Here is a 13,282-nt window from a genome sequence, read left to right as displayed (position 1 = left end):
CCTGTGGGCTGAACGAACCGCGGCGGTATTGGGCAATCGGTCGAAAGTTTGAGCGACGCGCCGGCCCTTCGCTTGTTCGAAGCGCCGGCACTCCTTTATAGTTGCATCCTCAGTGGCACAATCTTTGCACATCAGGAGATTGAAGGCATCATCTGCAATGCCTTTCAGTATGTGACCAATCTTGTCTGCCTCGGTCATGTTGTTATCAGCCTTGCGACAGAGGGCCAGCGCATCCTGTATGTACATGACATAGGATTCTGTGGACGTCTGGGCGCGGCACGCAAGTTCTTTTTTTGCTGCCAGCTGACGACCGACAGGTCTGCCAAACAGGTCTCGCATTTCTTTTTTGCAAACATCCCAGCTCGTTAGGTCAGCTTCCTGTGTGTCGTACCATTTGCTTCGCAGTTCCTCTTAGATAAAATATTACGTTTGCTAGCATCATTGTTGGATCCCACCTGTTGTTGTCGCACACTCGCTCGTACATCGTAAGCCAGTCCTCGACGTCGGCGTTGTTCGTGCCACAATGTGTCCCTGGGTCTCGCGGATGAGTGAGGATGACCGTTGGCCAGGGCTGCTGAGGCGTTGTCGCTTGTGTCGCTTGATTTGCCATTGCGGCGGCAGGTAGATGACGTCCGCTGCGAAGTTCCGTGATTGTACCCCGCACCATCCACCAAATGTGTAAATAATGTATATTTACAACAGAGGTATATGGCGTTCAGGGAACTTCCAGACTTCGTCTTCCTCTAGTATAATTCAATAATGTATATTTACAACAGAAGTATATGGCGTTCAGGGAACTGCCAGACTTCGTCTTCCTCTAGTCTAATTCAACTTCTTCCTTCTCTTCACCGTAACATTATGTTTAGTCACCATCGCTCAGCTTGCTGTCTTAATTAGGATTAGTTCATTGAGGACTCCAGGCGAACCCAATATATCAAGCATAAAAAACAACATAGCGATGGTTCAATAATTGTCCGTAACGCTTCTAAATAAACCAGAAACTTTAAAACTTCCTGACGCACTGCGTTTAAGATGCGCCCATTTCTTCCAAGTATAAAGTTCCTTAAGTGCAGATTTCTCTTAAGAATTCGGGAAACAGCTTCATAACGGCAACACGACCCTCTTGAGCACTTGCTTTGCAGAAGATGTATTTGATCAATGCTCATTTAACATCGCACACAAACCTGGCGTCGCGTATCCTTTTTGTACGCAAAATTTGACCTCGGTTGTCGTTGTAATTATGCCAGGGCAGCAGTCTAAGTTTTATGCTTCTCGTAAAACACACTAATAATGCTCCGTACTATCTGCATACATAGCCTTTTGCAAAGGCACGCATTTAAGCCACCTGTTTAGACGTTGCCTGCTTGTTACCTTATACGAGGCTCCCATTTTTCCCCACATGTGAACGAGGGTCATTTTTTGTAGTTTGCCAAGGGCATCGGGGAAACAAACTACGAGCCTCGTATGATGCGCGGAAATAGGGAAAACGAGAGTTCAGTAATACTTTGCAAGGCTTTCATTTAAAGCAGGAACCTAAAGGTTTCGCAACGAATTTGAAGTTCGCATCTAGTGCAGTTGCTTTAGGGGTGTGGGAAACATTTCCAATGGTGGTAGAGTGACGTCTCGCAACTCTTCAATACGTAAGTTTCTTCAAAGGTTGTAATGAACCTACATAGAATAAACATTTTTCACTAGTTACACAAGACAAGCTTTCTACTTCAACTAACTATAAACAATGTGCTTTGCACATTGTTTAGCGACAAAACGGGGAATATCAACGAAGTGCCTTATATAACACATAGAAACTGGGAGAGAGCGAGTGTTTATATAGTCATTATTTTCAAAGCACATAAATAACCGACAGTTCCAACTTTGGGTAAGCATCACCCAAAAGAACATTCCCATTCATCTCTAAATACGAAATCTCTGCTGTTTTCGCTCCTGTCTGGGAACAAGCAATATTGTAACTCTTATGTAGCAACAACCTGAAAATGACATCGACAGAATGTCAGAACACACGCTGACAGAAAAGGTCAGCTCAGTGCTGTAATGGCATTACAATGGTTCTGCACATTCGAGCAGTTCGTTTCTACCAACACATCTAGGATAATTCCTGATTGCACAATGAAATCCGACCGTCAGACCTGTAATATGATTGATTTGTTTTTAACGATGAAGAGACAAACTGCAATGCTATGTGGATAATCTCTGCACAGATTCAATAGTTCTCGTATTAGATAATTCAACGATTTCATGTCGTAATGCGTAAGATGTCGGCTTTTTCGCTCTGTGGGCCATTTGACACTTTCGCATCAATATTGCAATATGATTTTGATTTTTCAAATTTGATTAGGCCGTCTGAAAAAAACTGGGCATAATGCAAGAAGCGCAAGTTAAAATTTGTGATGTCGAGAACTGCCCGTATAGGGCATGCGTTGCCCGCTACAGCGCGTCGATGCACGAAGGACAATCCTGATTGCCCAAGCAAGGGATATGTAATATTAAAAGCATTACTTCCGTTGGCAATATATTAATTACGAATAAGCTTTGGCCTCAGCTGTTGTTTTCTTGAATTTCCCAGCGTGTCTGCTTTCAAAAGAGGGTGGGAGGGTGACTTTTCAAAAGCTTGTTTGTTCTTCCTCCCTCCTAGTCGTCGACACATGTGGTTAGTTGAAATATACTTTATATTTATATTATTAACATATCGTTATGTCGTAGTAAATTAGTTGACCGCGTGCGCAAGCTTCCCGTCAACGCTACGGGCTTTAGTTGTGCAGCAGGCAACACTGGCAGGTGGCCGTTCTCGTGCCGCTCTCGCCTGACAGCAGACGCCGAGCCGATAAGCCCAACTGCACTCCCCGCTGACCTTCACACGGCAAGAAAAGGTGAGCCGCTGTTCGCTGAAGCCCTTTCCTTATTTTTCGGGAACATGAACCGAGGCTGCGCGTAACCTGGTGCTGTCTTGCGCGACTGCTGAGGCCGCAAGAAACGGAGCAGATGCAGCGTACTCATGTAAATGCCACCGCGTCGCTGCGGGCAGGTATGCTGTTCCCCGGCTCGCAGTACTTTTTTTTTTATAACCCAAACCTGACTGGAGCAGTATTACGCGCGATAGCGACGAACGACGAAACGGGCCTTCGCGCGACCAAATCAAGGTCCATTCGCGTAGGTCATCAAGGCGAGGCTGAAATGCAGCGGCGACCGCCTTGTTCCTGTGCTGCCCTCTGCCGCACGCCGTTGGAAGCGCTTTGGCCGGGGCTTTCGCCGGTTGGTGTGTGTGCCTGTGCCTACATGTTGAGTGTGCGTCGGTTGTGTGTTCCGTGAATCGCGATTAATTAATGGCTTCTCCGGGGCTGCATGACGCTCCTGGAACTCGTGCAGCACTCGACACTTCTAGGTGCGCTGTTGTGCCAACAGTGCGACCGATGGACGTCAGACTCTAGAGTTTTGCAAGACGTGTAGCGCCACCTGCCGTTGCGAAGAGGAAGTAATTGAGTAGTGCGAAGCCCGACTCCCTTGCTAAGTTGCCTATGCAGCTAGCGACTGCGAAACAACGATTTGACTAGATTTTGGTAAATATTGCGAGTGTTTTGCGCATTTAACACCCAGATAGAGAGCTATGAATTTCTACGCTAGCCGGACGCGCCGCTGAACTGCCATAACGCGCTTGCTGGCTCACTCCAGACTGATGGTGGAAACGACGGCAACCGCGATAGCTCCGCGCGCTACGAAAAAACGCCGCAATCGACGCTACTGTTGTGTTGCAAATTGCCATGAACGTGAAGGACGGAATAACAACGTTCAGTTTTACCGATTTCCATCGTGATCATATGAAGGGGAAAGGCGAGAGCGCTGTATACGGGCCGTTCAACCTGTGGGGTAATCGGATTACTTGCATTCCCCACAACACGGCGGCTCGCATCAGAAAGTGCGACAATTTTGTTCTTCTGTAATTGTTTTGCGTAGCCCTGACGGAGGACCGTGGTAACGAAGCGAAAACTCAAGAATCTGCAGCCACCATTTCGTTGGTAACAGAAACAAAAAAAAACGTTGCGAACCATCCTGCTTATGTGCCATTGATATCTCCACGTTTTAACAGACGTCCGCCTCCGCTTGACTCAACAAGTGGAACGGAGAGATTTGGCAGGTCAGTTTAACGAAACATTTTGGTTCGTTTATGAATTCAAAATCCTGTTCTAGAGCATCGTTATATCGCGAGCTCATTTCTAATTTCGGTATTTTGTATGTCCTGCGCCGATACAACAAGCACGCTTCGGAATGTGCTGAGCCTGTTTGACTGCGTTTTTCAAATGTGAGCAATAAATTTGCTGTAAGAGCGCTGGATGAGTAATTGCGAAGTAACGCACGTGTGTAAAGAAAAAAGATGTCGCGTTTATTTACATTTATTTGTGCGCGCTTGTTGCCCGAAGCGTCTGCGAAAAGTTCAAATTAAGGTACTGAGCGATGCTGTAGATCCTGCGAGAAAGAAAGGTGCGGCGCGTAGTCGCTGTAGGAAGCTTACTTTCGCTACGATCGCACGCTGTTTGCTGCCTTGGAAAACGTTTTCTCTTTGCTGCCCTGGAAAAGGCTAGGAAAGGATTTACTCTCTGTAAATAATTGCGAGACAAAACATTACGATAAAATACATAAAAATATAGGAGATACTTAAGTCTTGTGTTCAGGACATATTCAATATGAACCAATTTGAAATGCTTAGATTTTTATGCTGATATGCCTATAGACAAATCTGATGCTCTCTGTACTTGCGAGTTGCAGCACGCCGAAATAACACTTGAGACTTTATTTGATATTGTACTCGTACTTCGCCCTGCTGAGCTTGCGTGGATGGGCAGAAGAAGCTTTCCAGGTCCTTGATTTTTAGGAAACCGTGCCTCAACACAAACGAAAGAGAAGGGTTCATTGTGGTCTATGCTGGAAATGGGGGCGCTGGTGATGGGTTTTTCCGCAGCGCCGCCTGGGCACGTCTGGCGGCGTCGCTACCTTGAAATTTGTCGTCGCTGATGTCTGCTCGAGAAGGGGGCTTGTTTATTCCTTCTGCACATTCTCTAGAAGTTTAGCATATTCACGACGTTTTCGAGCGCAGCCTTCTGCGTCGGATTTGCCAAAGTGGTGCACTTGTTTATGTCGACATCTACAGCCATAGATTGTTATTAGCGTGGGATATTGTGGAAACGGCGCATCGCTGAGATGACATAATGTCAAAACGTAGCAAACATATGTATGCATATGCGCTGCGCTGTTCCAACCTGAGAGGAGTCAATATGAGCGACCAAGACACTTAAACAACGGCAACTGTGATCTAGACACATATATTATTATATGTTATTACTGATTCTCGCTTTTCTTTTAACTTCATCATACAGTTTGCGCGTGCCATAAAGTATTATTAGAAATAACTGTCCCCGGCACACGCGCCCACTTGTTTACTGAGCGAGGCGGTTGTTTATGTTGCTGTACCGAATGCACTGTCTCCTCTTTTCCCGTTAGACACAGAGGCAAACAATGCTTCTATGGAGTTAACAAATGTGCCAGTGTAGCAACACGTACAGAACAGTGGCGTAGCCAGAAATTTCGTTCAGGGGGCGGGGGCTCACGTTGCAGCTTGGCGTCCTCCTCAAGAGGAACCTTTATCTCGGATGCTCCTATCTAAATACATGTAGAAGGTGAATTAGTTTTTCTCGGCAACCACTGCACAAAATGTGATCAGGTTTGTTTCATTTAAAAACTTAAATTCTACTGTCTTCTGGTTTCGAAATTTTTTATTTAGGTTGTCAACTTTTTATTAAAATTGGCACAAATCTCAAATTTTCGGAAAACTAAACTATCATGTTTAAAACTCTGAACTCAAAAATGAAAAATAATGTCACAATTCTGTGATTCGCATCTAATAGTACATCTACAGCGGACAAAGTTGATTTGTTACTAAAATCTCAAGCAATTTAGCATTATCGAAATACGGCTTTTGCAGAACCCTTGTGCACCACGTAAATGATTCACGTAAGATACAAATGGACATACCGAATTTGTCCGCTTTGACTGTTATAATAGATGCCGTTTGAAGATCCGCCATATCTGTTTTTGATGAAGAGCTGTTAGTTTGTAAACGAAGTGCGTCTATTTTTTCGCACTTTCAAATTTTTCAAAATATTTTAAACATAATTCAGGCCCTAAATCGAACTTCCACTTCCAACAGATCATCATCATCATCAGCCTGGTTACGCCCACTGCAGGACAAAGGCCTCTCCCATACTTCTCCCACAACCCCGGTCATGTACTAATTGCGGTCATGCCGTCCCTGCAAACTTCTTAATCTCATCCGCCTAACTTTCTGCCGCCCCCTGCTGCGCTTCCCTTCCCTTGGAATCCAGTCCGTAACCCTTAATGACCATCGATTATCTTCCCTCCTCAGTACATATCCTGCCCATGCCCATTTCTTTTTCTTGATTTCAACTAAGACGTCATTAACTCGCGTTTGTTCCCTCACCCAATCTGCTCTTTTCTTATCCCTTAACGTTACACCTATCATTCTTCTTTCCATAGCTCGTTGCGCGGTCCTCCATTTGAGTAGAACCCTTTTCGTAAACCTCCAGGTTTCTGCCCCGTAGGTGAGTATTGGTAAGACACAGCTATTATACACTTTCCTCTTGAGGGATAACGGCAACCTACTGTTCATGATCTGAGAATGCCTGCCAAACGCACCCCAGCCCATTTTTATTCTTCTGATTATTTCCGTCTCATGATCCGGATCCCCCGTCACTACCTGCCCTAAGTAGATGTATTCCCTTACCACTTCCAGTGCCTCGCTACCTATTGTAAATTGCTGCTTTCTTTCGAGACTGTTAAACATTACTTTAGTTTTCTGCAGATTAAATTTTAGACCCACTCTTCTGCTTTGCCTCTCCAGGTCAGTGAGCATGCATTGCAATTGGTCCCCTGAGTTACTAAGCAAGGCAATATCATCAGCGAATCTCAAGTTACTAAGGTATTCTCCATTAACTTTTATCCCCAATTCTTCCCAATCCAGGTCTCTGAATACCTCCTGTAAACACGCTGTGAATAGCATTGGAGAGATCGTATCTCCCTGCCCAACAGATACTAGAAGCTAACTCTCTCAAATTCAACAAAATTCATTAAAAGTGATCCAGGGGTTATCCCAGAAAAGCGTTTTTGCGTTTTGCATTTATTTGAATAGACCGCGTTGGAGTTTGGCCCGAGCTAAAGATTCCTGTTAAACAATTTGCCGAGAGATCAAATGCATGAATAATAACTGCATTGCTATTGCCAAAGATGCTGCAAACGAATTCTTGAATGCTACGCACTGCCAAAATAAGTAATATATGTATTTTTTATATAAGAAGATATACTCGTATGTGCCAGAAATTGTGCTCAAAATAACTGATATCAATGCTTCCATGTTTTTGCCTATTTAATAAGTAAAGAAAATGTCACACAAACCTTAGAACTATATCAGTTCGAAACATGCAAAGCAGTGCATGCCACTGATATGAAAAATGTAAAGGCCATGAAATGAACAAGTTGAGGACAAATATGTTAATGAAACTTTGTCATTCAACAACCTTGTTTACATTGGAATAAATTACACTGTCATTTATTCCAATGTATTACGCAGGAGCAGCATTCACCGGTCGTGTATCGTGACTAATTGCACCTAAATTATTGTCCCAACAGAGAAGAGGGCACCTATATAAATTCGTTCTGCAAAATATACAAGGCGAGTCAAATGAAAGTGAGCCAGTGCAAATATATGACAAACGGGGTACCTAATTTAAAAGTAGTCTTCATGAGCATTTAGACATTTATCCCATTGACTAACGAGTCGGGTGATTCCCGTCTCATAAAACTCCTTAGGTTGCTGCTTCAAGAAATCTGCAACTGACTCTTTCACGTCATCGTCCGACGCGAATCTGTTTCCCTTAAGCTGTTTTTTGCACTTGCCCCAATTGGTGGAAGTCGCAAGGCGACAGGTCTTAGCTGTATGGCCGATGTTGCAGCGTTTCCCATTTGAACTTTGCCAGTTTTGTATTAACCACATCAGCGACGTGAGGATGAGCATTGTGGAAAAATTAAAAATAAATTATGGGGTTTTTATTGTCGAAACCACTTTCTGATTATGAGGCACGCCGTAGTGGAGCGCTCCGGAAATTTCGACCACCTGGGTATCTTTAACGTGCACCTAAATCTAAGCACACGGGTGTTTTCGCATTTCGCCCCCATCGAAATGCGGCCGCCGTGGCCGCGATTCGATTCCGCGACCTCGTGCTCAGCAGCCCAACACCATAGCCAGGTCGTGGAACAAGATGACCCCATTCGTCAATTTTTCACGTCGTTCGTTCTTGATTGCCCCGCGCACCCGATCCGGCGTTTGACAATATCGGAAACGATTGATAGTCTCTCCGACTTTAGAAAATTCTATCAGTAATAGCCCCTGCCGGTCGAAAAAAAAAGAAGTTAACTACACCTTTCCGGCGGAAATGATGGCCTTTGCTTTCTTTGGGGGCGGTGAATTCGAATGTTTCCACTGTAAGCTTTGCTGTCGTGTTTCAGGCTCGTAGTAGTGGCAACATGGTCCGTCCCCGATCACAATTGCAGAGAAGAAGTCGTCACCCTCATTGTGATACCGGATCAGATGAGTCAAGGTAGCGCACAGCCTTCTGGCGGTGGTTCAAAATCTTGGGTATCCATTGCGCACATAAGAGCCGATGACCGAGATGTTCATGAATTATGGTGTGAACCGAACCGCGACTCATGTTCACACGCTCTGCCAGTTCATCGATGTTTATCCTCTGTTCTTGTCTCATCAGCTCATCAACTTTTGCACTTGTGTTGGGGGTGACTGCACGATGGCTTTGACCCGGTCTTGGATCGTCTTTTCAACTTTCACGTCCTTTTTCAACCGTTTGCTCCAATGCTTCACAGTGGCCAATGAAATGTAATGTTCGACGTACACGGCTGCCCTACGGCGGATAATTTCCTTTTGGGAAACACCTTCAGCTCTCAAAACATTCACGGCATTCCGCTGTTCAACTTCTGAAGTGTCCATTACGTCACGCAACCATGTTCAATCCAGTGTATGAGAGTATTACAGAACATTTACCCTCACAGCTATGCGTCACTTTTGTAAATGAAAGATGCCTGTGTGCTACGCGCATGCCTCGCAGATAATGAAGCAAACCATTATTGCGCGGGATGGGTAGGCTCACTTTCATTTAACTCGCCCTCGTTCATGAGAAATGCGAAGATTCCATGGAATATACAAATGCTTGATATATAAAGGGCAAAAAAGTGTCACTGGAAAGAAAGGTCACTGCACGTATACACAAAACCTCGCAACAAGGTATTTCAATATTCGTATAAGTTTCCAATAAATCTACGTATCTAAGAAAAAGTCACTGTATATACTGCGTCAAACAAGGCGAATAAACATGTAGCGCAATCACAGATTCACAGAATCCTAGATCCCGCCCCCATTCCATCCACTGCACCCGGTGTATCGCGCGCGAAGAAAGGCGGCACGCTTCCTCCCCGCTTTTCTCCTTTGTGTACACAAGGCTGAGCCACCATCGTCAGCTCACCCATTCCACCCCCCCCCCCCCCCCTACTCTTTCACTCGCACATACAGCATGCTGCGCACGGTCACGACGTTATTGCCTTGAGACTTCATACGAAGCATGAGGGCGACGGCGACAGCAGGAATGCACCTGGAATCTTCATATAATTGCTATCACAATATAATAATAGTATCCGGCAACCGAAGCGTGCCGTGGCCGATTACTTTCCGCAAAAGAAATAACAAACTGTCACCATGCGACAATTCGCTGCGCCGCAACAATGTATCTTTTTTTTTTCCTTTTGCGGGGCGGGGACAACGAAATGAAAAAAAAAAACGCAAAGGAGAGTATGACAATCCAGTGCCTACTTTGAGCACCTAATGTGACTACCGAATGAATATCGAAGAAAACGTGAGACGCTTGGTCGACCGAGAACCATACGCATAGTGCTCGGTATTTTACACCGGCGAGACAAGACTTTCAGGTGAGGTTGCGCTCAAGCGAACACGGTGTAATCTGTGAAGTCTTCACAGTGATGGTGGTGAGCGACCATTGTTTCTTTTTCTCGTCTGCTAGCCAGAAGGCATCCAAAACTCTGCCAGGCGAAAATTCACTCGGCCAGAGAAAACCACACGCGCACCGAAGTACGCCGCGCGGTGGTTTCGGATCAACACAAGAAAAACGCATGCGCCCTGGCTGGCCCTGCCAGCCCGCGGGTAGGGTTGCGAGAATAAAAGAAATTAAGAGGCTCAATGTGTCCTCACGAATAAAAGACAAAGTAGAAAAATAAATGAGAACGTAGTTACCCTGGCTGGCTCTAATGTCTTGACATGGATGCTTTGGCGTAGGTGAAAAAAAAAAATGTCGTGGGATCGAATCCCGGCCACGGCGGCCGCATTTCAATGGGGGCGAAATGCGAAAACACCGGTGTATTTATATTTAGGTGCACGTTAAAGAACCCCAGGTGGTCGAAATTTCCAGAGTCCCCCGCTATACGGCGTGCCTCATAATCAGAAAGTGGGTTTGGGCGCGTAAAACCAAATAATTTAATTTTAATTTTTTTATGCGACATGATGGCACAAATGAACCACCACAATGCTTCGTCTCATCGTATCTCGCGGCGTGTTTTGTCAACTTCTCTGAAAGTGTGTTGATTTGGCTTGTCTCGTTGCATGTTCCGATCTAAGACTTTAGAAAAGTCAATGCACCTTTGGCGTCAAATGTTTATAACAACATTAAGCCCACAATGTACCAGAATTGAAAATCTAAAGTATGACTTTGAAAATATCAATGCACCTTTCGCATCAAACGTTTATTAGAACTATATATCCATAAAGTGTCAGAATTGAGATCCAAGCGCTCCCGATTCCGCGGCCTCAGCGAGATGCCGCGACAAGCCCACCCGCCGCGCCTTTGGAAATTTGTGCGCGTATGGAGCACCTTGCGTTACGATATGTGACTCCCGGTGCATGGGGAAGAAGAAGAAGAAGCATCGAAGAACATGGAGAAAGATCGGCTCCCGCTTTCAACGTCGGTTTTGACCCGTTAATCAGAGTGTACCCTAGGTTCGCTTACATAAATCGACGCTTAGCATCGAGAGGATCATGGCGACACCAGGATTTCTACGGTGGGTTGACTTTTCGCATCTTAAGAGACTTTTTCGAGCTGCCATCGCCACCGCCGCGCTAGGCCAGGTGCCGCCTGAGTGTGGCCATTCGAGGCGAGTAAGACATGCAAGTCATGATGGAAGGGGAGGAACTACCTCCCGACGAGTGTACCGAAGAGTACGGATGGCAGGCAGCAGTTTCTAGGCGAATTTTGACCAGATCCGGTGTTAGCGGGAATTCAGCAGGAGCTAGATCAATCAGGATCTATCAGATCAGGTGCTAAAGATCACTTTAAAATTATACTCCGACCACGCGGCGGACTAAATATTAGCAAGATTGGCTCCACCAAGATAGGTAAAACCATTGTTCAAGCAGCTGGTCTGAGCTCGGACCACATTGCATCAGACATCATATGCCCGAACGTCAATCAAAACATAATTGTGGCGAGTATGCCGGAACGAGAGAATGCTGAGAAATATGTGAGAATAAGGTCAATTAACCTGGATGGATGCAGCTTCGAGATCAATGCATATGAGGCTGCACCTCACAACACGTGCAAAGGAGTGATAAGGAACATTGACGCAGCAGATGGTCCGGCAGAGCTGGAGAAGAACATAGTCAATCCAAGAAACCCTTTGGCTCTCGCCGTTAAACGAATCAAGAATACTGGTACGGTGATCATCGCCTTTGATGGACACAAGGTTCCAAATTTCGTCAGATACGGCCCTGTCCTTGTAAGGTGCTCACTATACAAGAAACAAGTCGACGTATGCTACGCTTGCGGTCGGCTCGGTCATAGAGCTGACGTGTACCCGTTTCCGCAAGAGAGAATATGCCGAGGCTGTGGTGCAGTGAATCCGACTGACGAACATAAGTGCCAACCCAGGTGTGAACTGTGTGGTGGCCCACACCCAACGGCGGACAAAATGTGTAAGCAGCGCTATACAACTCCATACGTGGTCAGAAAACGGAGAAACGAAAGAGCACTAGCAACCAACGTCAACAAGGACCATAACGACCCGCCGCCGAGATCAAGGTCCCGCGGCAGGTCTAGGTCCCGCAGTCGCTCACGCTCCCGGGGAAGAAGCGTGTCCAGATCCGGACCAGGATCCAGATCCCAGTCCAGGGCGCAATCCGGATCAAGAGATCGCAGTCAACAGGCTGCATCGAAACCCGGGGAAGGAAGCAACGGTTCCACGTGGGCCGACAAAGTCAAGGGAACGGCTATAGCGGGCAAGAGGCTGCCTCACCAGGACACCAATAAGACAAGACTTATCTGGGCCGACGACGCGCGTACTGATCCGGTAAGTGCCATGCTTTGTGACCCACCCCCAGAGCAAAGTAGGGATCGTGAAATAGAAAGACTTAAGAACGAAAATGCAGAACTAAAAGAAATGAATCAGAAAATGATGAGAGAGATGACGGCAATAAGGAAACTCTTAAGCGAGGCTAAACAAGCAGAAAACAAAGAAAGCACTAATGCACGCAATGAAGCCCCAGTCCCCGCGCCTGCTGGTGAGGGACCTATGTCAGCCAAGCGTAGGGCTGTTGAAAGTAAGCTCAAGAACACTGAAACACAGATGGAGGAAGTCAAACAAGCGCTGGCGTCTTTCAAAGACAACATGCAGCTGCTTATGGACAGTGTCTCACAGTTGACAATGAATGTAGGCCAAATACAGACGGCACTGAATGGCCCTAAGGAGGGACTGAAGGCTTTTGGCGAAAGAATAAAAACCCTGGAAATGATGACTATGTCAATGGACGTAAGGGAACAATGCAGGTCGTCATTCCTCAGAGCTACACTTACTCCCCAGGCGGGGGAGATGAATATCCAATATGGCTCACACTAAGAGGGAATTTCGAATATGGCAGTGGAATTGCAGGGGGTACAATAACAAACGTACCATCAATCAGCAATACCTTAGGCCACTTCAGTCTAAACCGAAAATTATCGCACTTTAAGAGACAGGATATAGATATGTCACACTCACTGGATACAGAGCCATAGAGTGTCAAACGTTTGGTAGGGGCCTGTACGTGCTTGTAAATAAGCAGCTTACACACATTTCACATGACTTAGGCATC

The 13,282-nt window shown here is 45.9% G+C and overlaps 1 protein-coding gene across 3 annotated transcripts in view; it reads left to right on the top strand.

Annotated features, from left to right (window-relative positions):
- The window catches only part of LOC139048167 (isoaspartyl peptidase/L-asparaginase), a 470,184-nt gene that overhangs the window by 148,080 nt on the left and 308,822 nt on the right, over positions 1 to 13,282 (top strand). For 2 of the 3 annotated variants that reach the window (XM_070522725.1, XM_070522722.1), the window contains exon 1: positions 2,766 to 2,885. The exons of the other annotated variant lie outside the window; for it this stretch is intronic. The gene's annotated coding sequence lies outside the window, so the exon portion shown is untranslated. Of the gene's footprint in view, positions 1 to 2,765; positions 2,886 to 13,282 lie in introns of those variants that run through there. 3 annotated transcript variants of the gene reach the window in all.

The sequence above is a fragment of the Dermacentor albipictus genome, chromosome 7 (assembly GCF_038994185.2).
Source record: "Dermacentor albipictus isolate Rhodes 1998 colony chromosome 7, USDA_Dalb.pri_finalv2, whole genome shotgun sequence".
Lineage (NCBI taxonomy): Eukaryota > Metazoa > Arthropoda > Arachnida > Ixodida > Ixodidae > Dermacentor > Dermacentor albipictus.
The sequence above is the reverse complement of the archived record's forward strand: the minus strand, read 5'-3'. Positions and strand labels throughout refer to the sequence as shown.